General features: G+C 39.3%; 1 pseudogene; it reads right to left on the minus strand.

Annotated features, from left to right (window-relative positions):
• Nucleotides 1-19,861: 19,861 nt before the first annotated feature.
• Nucleotides 19,862-20,211, minus strand: LOC148022360 (uncharacterized; annotated as a pseudogene).
• Between the last annotated feature and the right edge of the window lie 428 nt (nt 20,212-20,639).

The raw sequence follows: 20,639 nt of genomic DNA on the forward strand, positions 1-20,639 counted from the left end.
TAATTGAATCCACTTGTTGTCCATTGTATCTCAAATTGAGCCACCTAACAATCAAGATCTTCCTTCTTTTTCCGTGAAAATTTAGAAGCTCTCACCTTTAGGGTAAAAGTTGATTTTGATTCATTGTACTTTTCTTTTGACACTTCCTCAATGGTGGTAAGGGATTAAACTTTAGAGACTTCCTTGATTGAAGTCTTGTACTTTGCAACAATACTGTCCTCCCAAGCACTATATGTCGCAATTCCTCAAATGATTATTTAGGAGGAGTATCTTGATATTTAGGTGACAATATTGATCCATCATCATCTGAAAAATTTGGTAGGATTGAAGGGGTTGGAGGAGGCTCTATAGAGGTAGTTGGGGAACGGTATACTATTGCAGTACCCATAGAGGTACTCACGTCCTAATAGTCCTATCTATCATTTGTGAATTGTTTTTCATCCAGCCTATCTAGTCCTCCTAATTCTTCTCTATTATTTAGCAATGCATCCTATTGTTGTTGTTGTTTCATTGCCAATGATGTCCTAAATTTCTAGGATCTACTCCTTTCTAAAATAGGATTTGATAAATATGGATAATTTTCTAGCATATATGCTTCCGTTGAAAGGCATCTAGCACATCTTCAATGCCATTAGCATCTTGCACTCTTGCAAGCTGATCTTTTAGTAATTGATTCTAGGCCGCTTGATGCCTAAATCATGATAATTATGCCCATGAAACTAGCAGGATTGCCAAAGTGTTATGGCCCCTTCGAGACCACAACAGAAACACATGAAATGCCAACCTATCTAAAAGATCCCTGCTCTTATAGATAAATTCTTGAATCGATTTATAACTATATTAGACATTTGATATTCAAGACTAATATGTAGATATAAAATACACACTATAGTCGTTCAGAAAGGCATTTCTCTCTTGAAAAAATATAAGTCAAATTACTATCATCATGACCATTCTTGAATGCACACTCTCAAGCCTTGGTCACAACTAGGCATAGAGATGCTATGTATCTAAGAGTTTTCCTTTTGATACCATGCTTAAATAAAATTGCAACGTGTATGACTCATTGTGCTGAAACAACTTTAACTATAAATAAGCCAAGTGTTATGTGAAAATAGTTTTTCCATGATTTATTTTCTCTAATGTTATGCTATGTTGCAAAGGGATAGTACCGAGCTAACCCGTGCTACTATTTCTCTTCAAACTTAAATAAATCAAAGCCTATATGCCATAATATGCAATGAAATCAAACCTTATTCAAATTTGATCTCTTTTTAGCCCTTCTCCCCTTATCACTTAGGTTTTGCTTTCATGCATAGTTGTAAAAGGATTTTGTCTTCATTTTTTATATGAATAAGCAATAAATACATACTTTTCACACATAAATGGTGGTAGACTGAGGCAAATCCTCATGCCCTATCCTCATTATACACCCATTCACACTATCTTAATTTTCGAAAAATTTTGTGCATTAAAACTAAATTCTATCTATTTTTTCCTTCAAAAAGACTATTTTCATTGAAATTTCCATTTATTTGAACAAAAATGATTAGTTTCTCTTGATTTTTTGATTTATGTGACTAGTATAGACAGTGATTCATTAGCATATCAATTATTATTCCATGTGAATAATATTGAACCCTCAAAATCCAACAAAATATCTATTTTGCATTCAATCTCGCATCTTGGATTTTGTGATTTTAAAATTTTTAAATGTAAACGACTAAAAGTGGTTGAGTTTCTTACGATTTCAGATATTGGCAAACATAACTCAAGCATTTTCAACCATTTTTCATGATAAACACAACAAGTATAATATGTGATAAATCAGTACTTACACTAAATCACGCACACATGATGTATCACATTTTGAAAAAAAGAATCACTGACGCCATCACACAACTGTTGATGCTCACTTCGCAGTTTCTCGCTCCATTTCTTACATCTTGTCAATGAACTAGCACCCATTCCACCTCATCTTCTCAGCCCATATGAGCAGTAATTATGGCGAAGAGAATGAGAAGAAATAAAGACTAGAATTTGATCTTTTGATTCAGTGTATCATTTATCTTGCTTGTTGCAACAAAACATAGCAAAAAACTACAGGCTCCTCCTCTTGATTCCACCAGCTACCAAACTCCATTTCATAAGGATTGAAGGGGCACATCGAAAAATGTGCCCCCTCCCCTCTCATAAAGATTTTGAGTTATGCACCTTCTTAATCACTAATTAACAAATAATAGGTTCATTTCCCTTGTATTTGTTAACAATCAGAGACAGAGACAAGAGTGAAGAGACAACAGTCAGAGCAGAGTGCTCTCTCACTTTCATTATCATTCCACGCACTACTTAGTGAATGTACAACCTAAGGTCACAAAGGACCATTCACACCAAAGCAGTTAAGTCCAAAGCACCGACCTATTTAATGTCCGCATAGTGTGGTACAGTTGGACAACTTAAGTGTCGGGTATGGTCATACCAAAGATAGTAGATCGAGCTTGAAGTCTTAACACTCCCCCTCAAGCTCAAGACAACATCTGCACACCAAGCAGCTATCTAAAAACACTGAAATTATCTTTAGCCAAGGACTTGGTAAAGATATAAAGATATACGCAACCTGCTCATCAGTCTTTACATGCATGAGATCAACTCGTCCTGCAAGAACCATCTCTTTGATGAAGTGGTAGTGTACCTCTATGTGTTTCGTTCTGGCATGATACACTGGATTCATGGCCAAGAGTACACTACTCAGATTATCGCATAGTAACTTCACTGGAGCATCTACCTATATGTCCAAATCAGCCATAGGCTTGAGCAGCCATGAAATTTCGCATGCTGCCAATGCAGCACCCCTGTACTCTACCTCAGTACTCGACAAAGCAACCGTAGGCTGCTTCTTGCTGCTCCAGCTAATCACGCCGCTACCAAATCCAAAAGCATATCCACTCGTAGAAGCAACCGTAGGCTGCTTCTTGCTGCTCCAGCTAATCACGCCGCTACCAAATCCAAAAGCATATCCACTCGTAGATCTACGGTCATATGAGCATCTTGCCCAATCTACATCCGTGTATCCAATGAGTTTCTTTCAAGGGCTTGTCTCTGACATAAAACAGCCCATAGTCTACAGTGGACTTAACATATCTCATAATGCGTCTAACTGCATCCAAGTGCGGCTTTCTAGGCTTCTACATAAACTGACTTATGAGCCCTACAACATAGCTCAAGTCAGGCCTAGTGATGGTCAAGTAAAATAGATTGCCAACCATCTACCTGTACATAGTCACATCTTGAATTTCAGCTCCAGTGCTAATGTCCAGCTTGACATTCTAATCAAGAGGTGTATCCAATGGTTTGCATTTAGCCATGCCATACTTCTTCAGCATTTCCATGGCATAGTGCTTCTGCATCAGCCATAAACCATTTTCAGCTGGAACTATCTCAATGCCCAAGAAATACTTTAGTTCTCCTAGGTCCTTCATGTCAAATTCAGATTTCAGCATCTTCATTACATGCTGTATGCCCAAGTCATCATCACCAGTGATTATCAAATCATCAACATATATGACCAGCAGTACTAAGCCTTTATCTGTCTTTTTCATAAACAGACTGTGATCAGGCCTACCAACAGCAAATCCCAATCTCTACTAGTAGTTACTGATCCTAGCATGCCAAGCTCTTGGAGCCTGCTTTAGCCCATACAATGCCTTTTTCAGCCTGCATACATAATGCAGAAAATTAGGGTGAACATACCCTTCCGGCTGAACCATATAGATATCCTCTGCCAAGTCACCGTTAAGAAATGCATTATTAACGTCCATCTATTGCAATTTCCAGCCTCTAGCAGCAACCAAAGCAATCATAGTGCGTATGGTTGCCATCTTGGCAACAGGGCTGAATGTTTCTTCATAATCAAGTCCATATTGTTGGGCATACCCCTTTGCGACCAGCCTGGCTTTGTATCTCTCCACACTGCCATCTGACTTGCATTTGATTTTGTAGACCCATTTGCAGCCAATGGTCTTTTTCCCTTTAGGCAGTGGCACAAGATCCCATGTCTTATTTTCAGCCAAGGCATTCATTTCTTCATCCATAGCTGCACACCAGTTCTCATCTTTCACTACTTCATCATATGTACCTGGTTCTTTGATCTCCATCACTTTTGTCATGTAAGCATAATGCTTTGCAAAGTAGCCACTATACGTCAACTTGTCAACAGGGTATCTGACCCTCTGTGAGCATCTAGACTGTGGTGCACTGCTTGATTCCCCTCTCTCATGAGGTGGAATGTACCTGCTCTACCTTGTGCCAGGCGTATAGACAGTCGGAATACCAAGTTCACTGTCTAAAGTGTCAGCAAACTCATATCCAGAAGTCATTCTACCATGTGTCATCATACAAGATGCATCCTTAGTAGCTTTCTCTTCTCCTTTGCTGTCCAAGACATCATATCTCCCCCTCACTGACATATTGGTGTCAGTGGACGGTGAGCTCCTCAATCTCCCTGTCCATGGGGATACTGTTTGACTACTAGGTCCTGTCATAGCAGTGCTTTGCTGCTGCAAATCAACTGTAGATACATGAGTGGAAGGCATATCCGATGGCACTGTAGCCTGTGATATATAGCAAGAACACATCTCATAAAAAATAACATCCCTGCTCACCAAAGTCTCCCTGGTAGAGGGATCATAGCATTTGTATGCCTTCTTCTCCAGTGAATATCCAATGAAAACACACTTATGCGCTTTTGGATCCAGTTTCTTCCTTTTCTCATCTGGAATGTGCACATAAGCAAGACAGCCAAAGACTTTCATGTGACTTACATCCGGCTTATAGCCATACAACCTCTCAAACGGTGTCATCTCATGAATACCTATAGTGGGAGTCCGATTCAAGATATACATGGTTGTCGTGACAGCCTCAGCCCAATAATAGAGCAGCATCTTCTTCTCATTCATCATGGCACGAGCAGCTTCCATCAAGACCCTATTCTTTCTTTCAGCTACCCCATTTTGCTGAGGAGTGTAGCTGTAGGTAGCATTTCAGCCCTCATAGACATAGAAGTGTCAAAAGACTTATACTCAGGCCCCAAGCCATTCAAAGTCACAACAACCATGTCTTCATCTTCAACCTGTGAACCAACAGATGCCAGCTGATCCACAATGGTCTTAACCTCCGTGACATAATCATGTATAGATCTGCTCTTTCTCTCCATGTTGTTGAACTTCTTCTTCAACTGTATCTTCTTGGCACTTGTGGTTGTGCCATAGTACTTGACCAAAATGTCCCATGCATTCTTAGGAGAGCTGCAGTTCATTATCTGCATTACCATGGCATCTGAGATACATAAAGAGAGCTAGTGCAAGACTCTACGAGCTCTTTCCATCCAAGTTCGGTGTAATCGTCTCTGATCAGCCGTAGGTTGATCTGGGAGCTCAGGTTCAACTTCTGCTCAAGTCACCAACTCCCAGTAGCCTTTCCCTATTAAGAAGTTCTCCATGCGGAACTTTCATATAGCATAATTGTTACTGTCAAGCTTTTCCCCCACTATCTAGGTTATGTTGTCAGTCCTCTCTGCATTAGTCATATTGTACCAGTCAATATTTAGTCACTGCCTGACTTCCTGCAAGCCAACAAGTATGACTGACCAAGTTCAATCCTCAACTATTTATGACAATTTTTTGCAATTAATTGCAGTAAAAAACTAGGGTATTTCAGCCCAATGATAGCTCAAAATAGTCCACAAACAAGTGGTCTAACCCGTAGGTATAACAGTCAATACATATGCTATGTAGTTGCTTCAACTTAAACTCATGCAACCTCACTACCAGGGTAAATACATACAGTCTGAAAACTGTAAACTGTGAGTAACCAACTGTAATTTTAAGGAAAAAAACATTGAGTATACATGTCATACATGTCCCATAATGCTTGCAGCAGTTCAGAGATCTATCTCTGCATATGAGTTCCTAGTCAAGTCACTCTGCATATGAGTTCCCAGTCAAGTCACTCTGACATAGAGTATGACATTTGTTGCAAGTTCAAAAAAAGATATACCTGCTGTATATTTTAACCACTAAAAAAACAGTCACTATCAAGGTATTTCAGTCCCAAAGACTTTGCAAAATGCCATAACCTTATGCTACCATGCATAGAACTCAATATATGATCTTGACCTCATCCAAGAATGATCTATCTCCAAGAGTCAGTAGCAATGAAGGCATTTACTGGTTATTTACTATTCATGACATTCAAAAACCATGTCAAAGCATCTTGCTTTAGCTCCAGACATTTGCATTCAACTCCCTTCTCAATGCTCAAAGCATTTGATAGACATACGCAAGTCATAAGGTACCTGGAGGAACCAAAGCCAGCTAGTTCCCTTCAAGGGCAAGTAGTACATGCTGCCCACATAATCATGACAGTTTTCAGCCTATTAAGAGTTCACATATCTGAGTAATTTTAGCAAGAAAATGCACCTTCCAAGCATGACATTTAATACATATGTCTTCCTGAGCATATGTATGCTGTATCAAGTCCTTTCAAGCATGTCAGAGAGCTTCAAATGCTCTTCAATGTCAACTATATGCTGCCCTGCCACAAACTCCAGCAGACTTGTCACAATTTTAGATCTGTACATGTGTGTCACAGTTCATAATTGAGCTTACATTATGCATTTGTGTATCAGGGACTTCAATTCCCTTCCCAAGTGTATTATCAAGCATCTAATGACTTGATTAGTGCTTATCATCATGAGTTTCAATCATGAATGACCTTGCAAAAAAATAGTGCAACACACTGGCAGCCTGGGGAATTCACAGCAGCAAGCTTCTTCACAAATGATGTTCAATGCCTTCTCCAAGATGTTCAATAGAGCCTTTGAAAGACTCCAAACAAGCCAAAAACAACTCTTGAGCAAGATCAAGACCAAATGAAATAATGCATACCCTGTGTGAGCAATGGTGAGAAATGATAGGTAGCCATATTCTCTTTTCAACCTTGGCAGGTCAGTCTTTAGGTCTTCTTCCTGCTTGCACTCCACAGAGCCCAGTCATGGGTGCTCTGATACCATGTTAACAATCAGAGAGAGAGACAAGAGTGAAGAGACAACAGTCAAAGCAGACTGCTCTCTCACTTTCATTATCATTCCACACACTACTTAGTGAATGTAGAACCTAAGGTCACAAAGGACCATTCACACCAAAGTAGTTAAGTCCTAAGCACTGATTATTTAATGTCTGCATAGTGTGGTACAGCTGGACAACTTAAGTGTCGGGTATGGTCATACCAAATATAGTAGATCGAGCTTGAAGTCATAATAGTATTTGTACTATCCTCAAGTGGTTTATCTAAAATCAGAGGCCAACAACATGATTTTCCTTGTTATTCCCTCTTACTTTTATTTTCACTCCAACCCTTCTTATTTCCTTTTCAATAAATTACCATCCCTCCCCAGGAAGATAAGGCATTATGACTTGTTCCCAGGAACCTTCAAGGCCTTCACAAGGTGATGAACATTAGATCTTTGAAAATTTTCTTTCTTCAGTTATCATTATTGCAAGAGTATATTTTAAATATATCTATTATTTTTATACACATCTTTATATTATATATATTTTAAATATATTTATTATTTTTCTCTTTTATTTGAGAAGCTTTTCTAGCTACCATAGAACTAACATGGATTCCTAGTACCAACGTCCTAGTAGGCTAGAAGGATAGGGTCACTAGGACGACTACCAAGATAGAATGTTATATGCTCGACAATGTCTTCATAAGAGGTGGACAATGGCTCAAACCTCCCTAGACATACCTAACCTGATCTTGGGACTTCATGCATTGACTAGCAGGTCCTTAGCAAAAGAAAGAAAAAATTTCCAAAATACACATAACACAGTTTGCTTAAGGGAAAAGAACTTGGAAATGAAAGATATCATCTTGCTGGACTAGCCACGAAAAGATTTCACGCAACAATTGGCTCCCTCCAAGTGCTTCTTCAAACATATCTAGTGCAACACAAAAAAAAAGAACCATTAAATACACTCGCACCACATAGACACATGGCCCTCTTGGCCTAATGAGATAAATCATTTCCCTATAAAAGAAATGGCTCTTTTGGCCCAACAAAATATAGCATTTCACTACAAAATAAATGGCCCTCCTAGCCCAAAAAAATCAAGCATTATATCCTAAGAAATCAACCCTCTTAGCCTAAAAAAATATAACATTTCACACTAATTAGCAACATTTGGCTAAAAGAAAATCCTTGGTCCCCACATAGACCCTAGTTAAGCACAACACTAGACCAAGGGGATGGGTTGCTTAGGCCCTACACTAAATGCATCAAATTATTAGCTCTAATTCCCTTGATAAATGGGTAGGGGAGTTTGATAAACATGCCATTGAATGTTTTGATTCATCCATATAAGAATAGGAATATGGTCAATCGCTACATGGCTCATAAACCATACTAACCATTGGAAGCCAAAACAGACATGTCAGCAAGTAGTCCCCATAGTAGCCTTGGGTTGATATCAAGAGGCAATTGTAAAAGCCCCTCAGGACCATAGTTGAGAAAGACATCTTCAACAAAGGAAAAATTAGCCAAGGAGTCTGCAAAGCGATTCCAAACAAGGAATTAGCTAGTAAGTCACTACCTCAAAGATCCCAAGTATGTCCAAGGCTGCACAATGGTACATCCTTAAAATGGATCCCTCACACTATAAGTCCCATTCAATTGGTTGATCACTAACTGCAAGTCGCCTTTTGCCAATAACCGACAAATATTACGACGTCTGGCTAAATTTAGTCCCATTAGCAAATCCTTGTATTCCACCATGTTGTTAGTATTAACTACACAATATGAAGCATTTTAGGGAGCATGGAGGGCAAGAAATTGTCAATGTTGAAGTATCAGGTGATAATAGTAAAAAATTCAAATAAAACTCTGAAGAGTATGATTTAGAGCAAACCTTATTGTAAGCAACTCAATCTCCAAAGGTAAAACATACTCCTCCCCATATACTAGTTTGAAAAAGGGGTATGACCTGTAGCTCTTTTAAATGTTGTATCGTAATCCCAAACAACCACATACAACTTTTTATCCCAATCACACTTACCTTCAAATATTGTCTTAGATAAAATCCCCACAAGCTACTTATTGTTGGTACTCTTTACTTGCCCGTTTGCTTTGGGGTTGTAAGGCGAGGGCTTATTGTGTTTAATTTTTAGCACTTCCCTCAAAGCCTCAATTACTTTATTCAAAAAATGTATCCCATGGTCAGACACAATCTCTTTGCATGGACCAAAATGGCAAACAATTTCCTCCAAAATGAAACTAGTTGTCTCCTTGGCATTATCCTTCATTGTAACATAGGCTTTAGACCAATTCGTAAAATAGTTTGTTGCCACAATGATATAATGTTTTTGTGTAGTAGGTGAAGGATGCATAGGTCTAACAAAGTTAATGCCCCACTTCTCAAAGGGCAACACCACTAGAATGGGATTTAGTGGCCGCTTATGATTTTCCCTTACATTGTGTCTCTGAAAAATATCACAATGCTTAACATATGCAAAAGCATCCTGAAAAACTATCGACTACCAATAACCTGTACATAAAGCTTTTTAGGAGGTAAGGTATCCAACAAAATGACCCCCACATGGTGAATCATGGCACTCCTCTAGAATGACTGGTACCTCATCAGGCACTATGCAATGACAATACACCTCATCCACTCCCCTTCGGTACAAAACACTAGCTATAATGGAAAAGTGAAGTGCTTGTCACTTAATCTTCATTTTCTTAGATTTAGAAAAGGTTTATGTTGGGTTGCTTCTGGATAGATAATGTGTAATAGATGCATACCATGACAGGATTGAGGCTGCATCAATCTTGCATAAATCCGTACAATCACTAATATCATCCCACATTTAAGAATCCTTTGCAATTTTGGTGGCTTACTTCGAATCTCATATTCAAAATCCTGCAAAGATATTAACCACTTGGCTAGGTAATTAGGGGGTTAGCCTTGGTGAAAAACACCACCTTCTCATAAAGAATGTAAAGTATAAACTTGTTGGTAGTGAAAACCATAGCCAAACATACCTTTTATAAATAACTATAACGAAGCTCCAAAATACATAATTTTTGGCTTGCAAAAGTGATCACATGATAAAGCTGTGCCTCCCAAATATGAGATAGGTAACAACTAAGACTATACCTTGTTGTAGCTGTAAAAATATAGAAAACTTCACCTCTTTTTGGAGATTTTAACATTGGTATTTTGGATAATTTCATCTTAACATCCTCAAATGCCACTACACATGGTTCAATCCATTTGAAAACGTGGATATGCTCCAAGAGATTCATCAAAGGTAATGAGCACATGTCCAATGTATTAATGAGCAAATGATAATAGCCAATAGATGAAACAAAGTTGTGAACCTTCCTAGGGATAGTGGGTGGGCTCATAGCCATAATTACAACTACCTTCTCAAGATCAGTGGCAATGGCAGTCATACTCACAACATGGCCCAACAATAAGCCATAAGGTACCCCGAATACACACTTCTAAGGACTTAATGTTGTACTCAGACAACTCTCAAAGCACTTACAGAGAACGATAAGTTGTCTATCATGGGTTGCGCTAGCTGTCCCCAAATCATATATAAGAACCTTAAGTTCTTCAAGGGAGATATTGAAAAATGTCTTGTCAGCCGTTCTTTGCCAAGACCCAGGAGCATTCCATAGACCAAAAGCCATGACATGGTACGCAAAGGTACCAAAGACTATAATGAATTTTTTTTTCAACTTATCCTCCTCAGCTATGTCCATTTGATTATAGTGAAAGGTGAGAAGGATTGAAGCTTCCTTGGAAGTGAGCTATGGCAGAGAGCAAGAGCAAGAAGAGAGAGAGACACAAATGGGAACTCCAACAGTTACAATGTGTGATCGGGCCTTCCTTTATTCAAACTATCACTAAAAGAATAAAGAATAAAGTGATGGTGATAGGCACCCACCACCTGCAGTGTGTAGTGGTGGGTATTGTCAGTGTAGTAATACATAGGCGGCTAAGCAGAGGCGCCTTTACCCTCAACAACCTCCCACTTAAAGGTGAATCTGCCCCAGTGTGAGGAGTGAAAAGAAAAAGAAATTATAGTACAATGTACACATGTACAACAAGATGAGGAAAAATGTCATCTCATCGAACGTCCATCAATCTCCTAAGGAAGGCAAAGCGCTCAGTAGTGAGGTTTTTTGTGAGCAGATTTGCAAGATTTTCATCAATGGAGATCTTGATAAGGTCAACAGACTTGTCCTCCATGACCCCACGTATGAAATGATACCTCATCTCAATGTGTTTTGTCTTCGCATGGAAGCAAATTCTTGGCTAGTTGAATAACGCTCATAGAATTTGAATGCAGCGTAGGTATAGAATCAATCCCAAGGTCATGAACCAAATGGCCCAATCATATGGCCTCCTTGCAAGCCTCATTGGCCGCAACATACTCGGCCTCAGTGGTAGAGAGAGTCGTACACTTCTGAACCTTGGACATCCAAGAAATAACACCTCTAGCAAAGGTAAAGACATAGCCGAAAGTGGACTTCTTACTATCTGCATGTCCTACATAATCAAAGTCTGTGTAGCCCACAACTCCTATATCCTGGATGCCATAGAAAATACACATATCTATTGTGCGCTTCAGGTATCTCATGATACCCTATACGGCATCCCCATGCTTTTTGCCAGGTGTAGCCATATAGCGTGCCACAACGCCAACTGCAAAGGCAATATCTAGACGAGTGGCAGTCATGGCATACATCAAATTGCCCACGGCTGATGCATAAGGGATCTTGACCATCTCGGCCCTTTGCTCATCCATCTATGGACAATCGTCCTGTGAAACCTTCACATAAGAAGGTAATGGACAGCCAATAGGCTTTACAATCTACATGTGGAAATGCTCAAGGACTTTATGAATGTACTCCCTCTGTGAGAGTTAGAGTAGTCCCTGATGCCTATTGCGCTTAATGCGCATACCAAGAATGTGAGAGGCATGTCCCAAATCCTTCATCTCAAAGCTCTTCTACAGCTGAGATTTAAGAGCATCCAACTCATCATGAGCCTTCCCTGCTATCAGTATATCATCCACATAAAGTACTAAAATAAGCAATGAGCCATCACGGGATTTTTTTGACACGGATCCATAGCTCTTCTGTTGTAGCCTTGTGACCACATAAAGGCATCAAACTTATGATACCACTCCCTGGTGCCTGCTTCAAGCCATAAAGGCTTTTCTTCAACTTGCACACTAGGTGCTCCCTGCCAAGTTGTGCAAAGCCCTTAGGTTGCTCAATGTATATCTCATCATGCAAATCCCCATGCAAGAATGCAGTCTTGACATCCATCTGGTACAAGTCTAAGTCAAGCTGCGCGACTAAGGCCAAAACCAAGCATAGGGTGGTCATCTTGACCACAGGAGAAAAGACTTCATCAAAGTCAACTCCATGCTCCTGTTTAAAACCCTTAGCAACAAGTCTTGCCTTATAAGTCGGCTTGGGTTTTCCACTTTGAGCTTGTACACCCATTTGCATGGCAGAGTCTTCTTGCCCTGAGGCAGTGCAACCAAATCCCAAGTCATATTCTTGTGTAGGGAGTCTATCTCAGACTGCATAGCCCTCTCCCAGGAGTGACTGTCACCCATGCACATAGCCTCATCATATGTGAGAGGCTCTCTTGTATCTGTAACCAAGACATAATGCATCGAGGGCTCAAATCTATCAGGTGGACATCTATCTCTAGTAGACTGAGGCTCTATGGATAGTCCAACACCCTAGCCATGTGTACCAACTATTGCTGCACGACGCTGTCCAAGTGGTTGTGCAGGAGCATGTGGCTCCTCCTGGAATATAACCCTGTGTATCTCTACCACCTTCTCACGCTACCTATGCATCTTGTCTTCATGGAAGACTACATCATGGTTGTGAATGACTTTCTGTGCTTGCGCATCCCAGAGGTGGTAACCCATCTCGTCTACATCCCCATAGCCAAGAAAAATGCATTTGACACTCTTAGGATCCAACTTAGTACGCTTGTCTTTGGGCACATGGTAGAATGCCCTCACATCTAAAGACACGTAGATACGCATAAGATGGAGGTTTCCCAATCCATACCTCCTCTGCAACCTGGAAATCCAAACCACTAGAAGGTGATCTATTTATGACATTCTGGGGTGGGGTATAGGGGGCGGCCAATTGATGCTTAATACCCCTCTTGTCACATAGTTGCTCAAAAACACGTGACACATATTCTCCCCCATTGTCAGTTCTACGGCATTTCAACCTATGCCTAGTCTGGTTTTCAACAAATGCAAGCCATCTCTAGAATATAGCCAAGACATCGGCAGACTTAAGCTTAATGGGGTAAGCCCAAACTCAAGTATGAGATTCAGAGTAATAAACTTAGGAGCTTATGGATTTTTACTGGGAATGGATTGGCTGATTCCCAATGATGCTCATATCCATTGTGGAAAAGGTCAAGTCACATTTCAGGATTTGAACGGTGAAATAACAACTACACAATGTGAAATAGAAAAACCTAAAGGTCAATTAGCAAAAGCTTCTTGAATTGTGAAAGGCTTGAAGAAAGGATTACCTATTTACTTGATCAAGCTTAACAAGGTAAATCAAGATGGTCAGATAGAAGAAGAACCATCCTGGTTAAAAGAGTATGCCGACATATTTCCTGAAGAGCTAACTGAGTTACCTCTAGAAAGAGAAGTCGATCATGAGATCAAACTTGTTCCAAGAGCCACTCTAGTGGCAAAGAGACCTTACAAAATGTCTATTCCTGAAGCCATCGAACTAAAAGAACAACTCAAAAAACTACTAGAGTAAGGGTATATTTGGCCAAGTAGTTCACCATGGAGAGCCCCATTATTATTCCAAAAGAAGAAAGATGGAACTCTTCGTCTTTGTATCAACTACCGAGGGCTAAACCAGGTAACAATAAATAATAAGTACTCGATCCCAAGGATAGATGAGCTTCTTGATCATCTATAAGAAGCAAGGATCTTTTCTAAGATCAATCTTTGGTCGGATATTACTAGATTGGAGTCAAGAATGAAGATATTCCAAAGACCACCTTCAACACAAGATATGGTCATTTTGAATTCATTGTGATGTCATTTGGATCGACAAATGCCCTAGCTACCTTCAATAGGTTAATGCATGACATTTTCAGACCTCATCTCGATGGTTTCATTCTTGTATTCTTTGATGATGTCCTAACTTATTCTAAGGAGGAAGAAGATCATGAACCATATCTTCACATTGTCTTAGAGACAATGAGGACACACAAGTTGTATGCCAAGAAGAAGTGTGCCTTCTTCAAAAGGAAGATTGAGTACTTGGGATTCATAGTGTATGCTGAAGGTATATCAGTAGATCCTGCCAAGGTCAAATATGTTCAAGATTGGTCACCCCCAACCACTATCAAGGAAGTGAGAAGTTTTCTAGGTCTGACAGGATGGTATAGGGTATTCATAAAAAACTATGCCCAAATTTCAACACCTCTTACTAACCTACTCAAAAAGCAAGTTGCCATTATCTGGACGCCAATTGAATAGTCTGGCTTTGAGCAACTAAAGCATAGTTTGGTAAGTGCTCTTAAGCAAAGAATTTGAAGTTGTCACAGATGCCAGCTCTCTTGCATTGGGGTACATACTAATGCAGGAAGGTCATCCTGTAGCTTATTCTTTGAGAAAATTGAAAACCCATAAAAAGAGATATGCTATTCAAGACCTGGAGTTGTTAGCTATGATTCATGCTCTCAAATTATGGAGATATTACTTGCTTGGAAATAGGTTTTCCTTAGTCACGGATCATAAAATCCTTAAGTGGATCTCTACTCAGCCTAATCTTAATATGAGGAAATGACAGTGGATCGAAATTCTATAGGAGAATGACTTTGAAATTAAGTTCAAACCTGGTAAAGAAAATGTAGTAGCAAATGCCCTTAGCCGTAAAGCCTTCTTTAATGCTTTTATCACTGAAGAACCATCTAGGGCGATATAATTTTGTATGTCACAGAATGTCTAAATTTCCAAAGGATAAAATCTGAACGTGTCAAGTTACCAAGAAAAGTCTAGTCACTTGACATTCCCCAAATGAAATGGGAGTTTATTAACATGGACTTTGTAGTTGGGTTACCTTCTATACAAGGAGGATATAACTCAATAATGGTGATAGTAGACATGCTAACAAAGGTCGATCATCTTATTCCAACAAAAACCAATTACAAAGCTTTCGATATTGCAAGAATTTTTGTAAAAGAGATTTTTAAGTTACATGGGTTACCTAAAAGGATCATCAGTGATCGTGATTCTCTTTTCACATCACATTTCTGGAAGAGTTTATTTGAAGCCATTGGAACTCAACTTTGTTTCAACACTTCTTATCATCCACAAATTGATGGGCAGACAGAAAAATCAAGTAATTGAGGATATTCTACATGTATATTGTAGCAAGGAACCTAAAAGGTGGATTTAGTATCTATTCTTAGTGGAATTTGCTTATAAGGCCTCCTATCATCAAAGTATTTAGATGACTCAATTTCAAGCACTATATGGTCAAGATTGCCGTATGCCACTTAATTTTTTCGATCCTACTCTAAGGGTAGAAGCTTCAAGAAAGATGTTAGAAGAAATGGATGATCAAATCAAGATTATCAAATAGGATATTCAAGCTGCCAACAAGGACCGACAAAAGGCATATGCCGATCTAAAAAGGCAAGAATAAATATTCAAAGAGGGAGACATAGTCTTCATCCATGTCCATCCAAAGAAGAGTTCTTTGTCTTTATGAGATTTTAAGAAGCTAAGTCCAAGATATTGTGGACCCTATAAATTTCTCAAGTGCTTAAGACCAAGCACTTACAAGATACAACTCCCTAAGAATATAAAAATCCACAATGTATTTCATGTTAGCATATTGAAGACATACGTAGCTAACTCAAACCATATCCTTAATGATCAACAAGTTGTAATACCTAACCAAGGAGTCCTTGAGCTACAACTCGACAGATTAATTGATGTAAGGGAGAGAAAATCGAGGAGTAGAATCCTTAGAGAATATCTTGTCCAGTGGAAGGATTATCTTGAAGAAGATGCTACATGGATATATGAGAATACTTTTCATCAACAATACCCACAGTTTCTCTCATGATGAGGACATCTTGATTTCTCTAAGGGGAGGAGGATGTAATACTTCCATGCAATTAAAAGTTAGTCAGATTGTTCAAAAGTTAGTTAGTCAATTAATAAGTTAGTAAGTTTATTAACTAAAGACTAACTAAAGTAAAAACTAACTAATGCTAATAAATAACAATTTTTATTTTAATAATAATAATAATAATGATGATGATCATAACTGATATTTTTTTCAGATTGATAAGGATTGTAGCCACCTGTCACAGAAGTTACAACATGAACGATAGTTATGAGCCATATTAGTCACTAGTGTTAATGCGTATAATATGGATGGTCCAAAAATATTAGATTTTCAAACAAAACTAGTATATTTTAGATATTATTTATTGTAAATATCCTAAAAAGCTATGGAAGATTTCTAGAACAAGATCTCATGTAAAAAACAAAGCAAGTGATTTGTTTCAGTCAATTTTGGAGGTTTAATACAAAAAAGAAGGATTGACGAAATCGTGCGCATCGCAATCGCAGTTTACAAGCAGCAAACAACACTTCGAACATGGAGAAGGAGTGATCGAAAGATTTCTAAATATCTTGGAGTTTTTCCCCCCTTTTGGAGCCAACAGAACTATCAAATTTGTGATTTGAGCATCAGACTGCATCTTAGAAGGAATGAATTTCCTATTTGGGCTATCTTACCCAACATAAGCGAAATTTCTTAAAGAATTATATTGTGCCAATAACTTAACGAGATGACTTACAAATCCCTTTAAATAGAGTTTCACTTTTTAAGCTAATCAATACTTAATCTTGTTACGTTTGACAATAATTATATCGAGTTATTTTACTAATCTCGAGTGTGCATAAAGTCATATGTCCAATAACCTCTTGCAACTATTTCTATCATGATTCCATGATTTAGAATCTCAATTAATCTAAATATAAATCATAGCGATTAATTGTTTATGCATATACTAGCATGCCTTCTAGATGAAACTGTCAATTTGTGTAAGTGAAAAATATGGAAGCTAATACTTTATGTAAAATTTTGCCATAAATCTTATTATTTTATGTGGTGAAATAATAACCTAGTAGTGAATAACCTCATTTGGCACAACGACATTGGAAATTTCGTCTTTTCTCGTGATGACATTCGCCACACTCGATGTTCTATTGGTAGCGGCAACTCCGACAACCTCAGGCACTCTCATATATCTGGCAATGCCCGTTCCTTGATTGGTTGAAGTGGTTCTCATGGTCATTCCACCTCGTTGCTTTGGAGCCATCGTCCGCAAGTGTTTTTGAGAGATAGGAAAGGCAAAATAAATTCGAGATGGGAGAACATAAGAGAATATGGTTTAGTTGTAGACCGAGACAAGGGGATTGAGCTAACTCTCTCCTTCACAGCCTCTCGGGGTAGCTCCTCTCTCTCTCTTGCTCTCTCTCTCGAGCTTCTTCTCATAGTCTCTTGGAGGGGTATCCTTCTACCTCCCTCTCTATACATCTCTCTTGCAGCCTCTTGAGGTCTCCTTCTCCTTTCTCTAACTTCTCCCCATGCCTCTTATTTATAGTGAATTAGAGAAGAAGTGTTATGGCTAAGAAGAAGAGCTCTTTGTGGAGGGGGATCTTGGCAAAATCAGCGATCTGAAATTGTTATAAGAGATGTACTCAACACTTATTTATGGGAAGGAGAATCCTCATTAGAATATAAGGTTACCTTAGGATAAGGTCTACCTTGGATATGGAAGCTATGAGTTACACGATGATGTGATTGTCATTGTATCATTTGATATATGTTTGAAAGGATTGTTTGTGTTTGCTAAAATCTAGATCTCTAATTGAAAATATTAAAAAACAAAATAAAAGGAAGGATCACGCTAGGCTATCTCCAAGCTTGCTAGGAGACCCTACTCCAAGGGGATCATGGTTATCACTTCAAGAGGCTTAGATTGGCTCCGTAGTAGTAGCAAAAGGTCTATTTGTAGGGATAGTCTCGGGCGATAGGAAATGTGGGTGCTAGGGGGGCTTTGGCTGTAAATCCTACATTGTTCCTAGAATTTAACAAGCCCCTTCGTGACCTAGGATGGGAACTTGGAACCCTAAATACTAGTTACAAGGGTGGAATCACCAAGCTTGTTCTCAATCCCATCTTTAGTAACAAGTGGCACACTACCAATATGAGTAATTTTGTGTAAAGTATCATCACCAATGGCAAGATATTCATCATTCTGCATTTGCTCCTTGCTATCAAACCACTCAGCATGATGAGTCATGTGGTTTGTAGCTCTTGAATCCAAAAACCAATCATTCTCACGAAGAGGGTGAGTCATGCTCCCGAGCACATGCTCCATAGCAAATAGGTGACCTCTAGGTGATCCACCTCTAGGTCCATTACCTGTACTACCATAAGCGCCTGCATAGTGGCCATATTGGGCCCTTCCACGACCCCTAGACATGGCATTTTGTTTCTGATAACAATCCCTCTCAAAGTGACCAAACTGCCCACAATAATGACAAGTGCCATCTCTTTGTGAAGAAGGACTAGACCATCCTCTACCTCTAGGGAAAGATCTCCCCCTGCCTCTATGCATGAAGTCACCACGACCAAAGTTACCTCTTCCACAAGCAAAACCATAATTACTACGACCAAGTGAAGAGCCTCTAGCTCTAGATGAGTTGCCACGACCTCTCTGGTGATAGAAAACATTGTCTCCACCTGCATTTTTGCCACTACTAGATGCATTTAATCCCAACTTGATTTCTTCTGTAAGTAGCAATCTAATAAGCTCCTCAAAGTTAGGCATAGAGCCTCTTCTAACTGAAATAGAGGTATCCAAAGATTTGAAAGCTGGTCCAAGTCCATTTAGTGTCACTGACACTAAATCATCATCATCAATAGGTGCATTAATGGATGCAAGGTCTTTTGCAATTTGTTTGATTTCTGCCACATAGTCACTGATATTGCGATTGCCTCTCCATGCACCATGTAATCTCTGCTTGAGTTGTATCTTACGAGCCTCTGTACATGTTCCATACATTTTTTCTATGATTTCCCATGCCTCCTTACAAGTACTTGCCTTTTTGATATGAGGAATCAATGTTTTTAAAATACATATGGAGATCCAATGCAAAACCTTCATGTTCTTCCCTGTTCAATCCTTGTACGCTTTCTTTTGCTCTTCAGTTGGATGTTCAGGAACTTCTAGACATTCATCATCACCTGTTATGAGGTCCCATAGACCTCTGCCCATCAAAAAAATCTCCATCCTATAAGACCAAACACTATAGTTGTCTTTGGTCAATTTTTCTCCCACGATCTGAGTGATCTGTGCCATGTTAGACATTATGACTACTGCAAATTCAGAAGAAAATAACAATACAACCTGTCCAGAAATGGTATTCAGCAATATGCCCCAATGACTATAGTCCAAGAGACTAAATCCTGTGATGGAAGCGCGTCACACACTTCTCACACTTTTGCAAGCACAACACATGTAGTATACATGATCACAAATGTAGCACCTAGCACATTAGATGTTGTCCATTGTATTGAATTGTACCCCTGCAGTAACACTCAACTTAGAGCAACATGCTAGTAAAACCGAATTCCAAAGCAGCTGTTCCACTACATTCCACAGGAACTCCAGCTTCCAATCTTTCAATAATCTTTGATAAGGTTTCTAGGCTCGCTAAAGACATACTTTGGCAGGTCATATTTAGCACCTCTTTCATCATAACATGTTGACACATCCTTTGACGTGACAATGATGCCTGCACTGTCTACAATAGCCTGTGCAAGGCTCAATTCTGCTTCTATTGTAGCATGGAGAGCATCCCAAATTTCTTTCTTCCCTCCATAATGAGGAGCAGTGTCCCAGAACTCATCCCGCATTTGCATCAATTGTGCTCGAGTGATTGGCTCAGTATGCTTCCAGGGCTTTGGCTTTTTTTTAGCTTTTTCCCATGACCTTCAACAAGCTTCTTATCGGATGAGCTGACACATCCCATTGCTAGCGCGCAAGTCTGGTGGGAGCTCGCATGGTTGGTCCTTTCTCTGTCACATGCCAAGCTATGAAATGGTGAAGCGTATTCAGCAACAATTTAATCTCTCGCTCAACTTGTGGAAAATGCATGTTGTGTGTGCAAGAGTTTACTTCTTGCTCTCAATCTGCAGAAGCGTTTGAGAGGAAGGCAGATGAGAGACGGTTCCATTTGGTACGTGATTATCACATAGTAGAGTCACTGGAGCATCTACCTGTATGTCCAAATCAACCATAAGCTTGAGCATCCATGCAATCTCACATGCTGCCAATGCAACACCCCTGTACTCTGCCTCAATACTCGATAAAGCAACCGTAGGCTGCTTCTTGCTACTCCAGCTGATCATTCCACTTCCAAACCTGAAAGCATAGCCACTCGTAGATCTACGGTCATAT

The sequence above is a fragment of the Lygodium microphyllum genome, chromosome 17 (genome assembly GCF_053477565.2).
Source record: "Lygodium microphyllum isolate KBCC chromosome 17, Lygodium_microphyllum_v1.1.10, whole genome shotgun sequence".
NCBI classification, from domain to species: domain Eukaryota; kingdom Viridiplantae; phylum Streptophyta; class Polypodiopsida; order Schizaeales; family Lygodiaceae; genus Lygodium; species Lygodium microphyllum.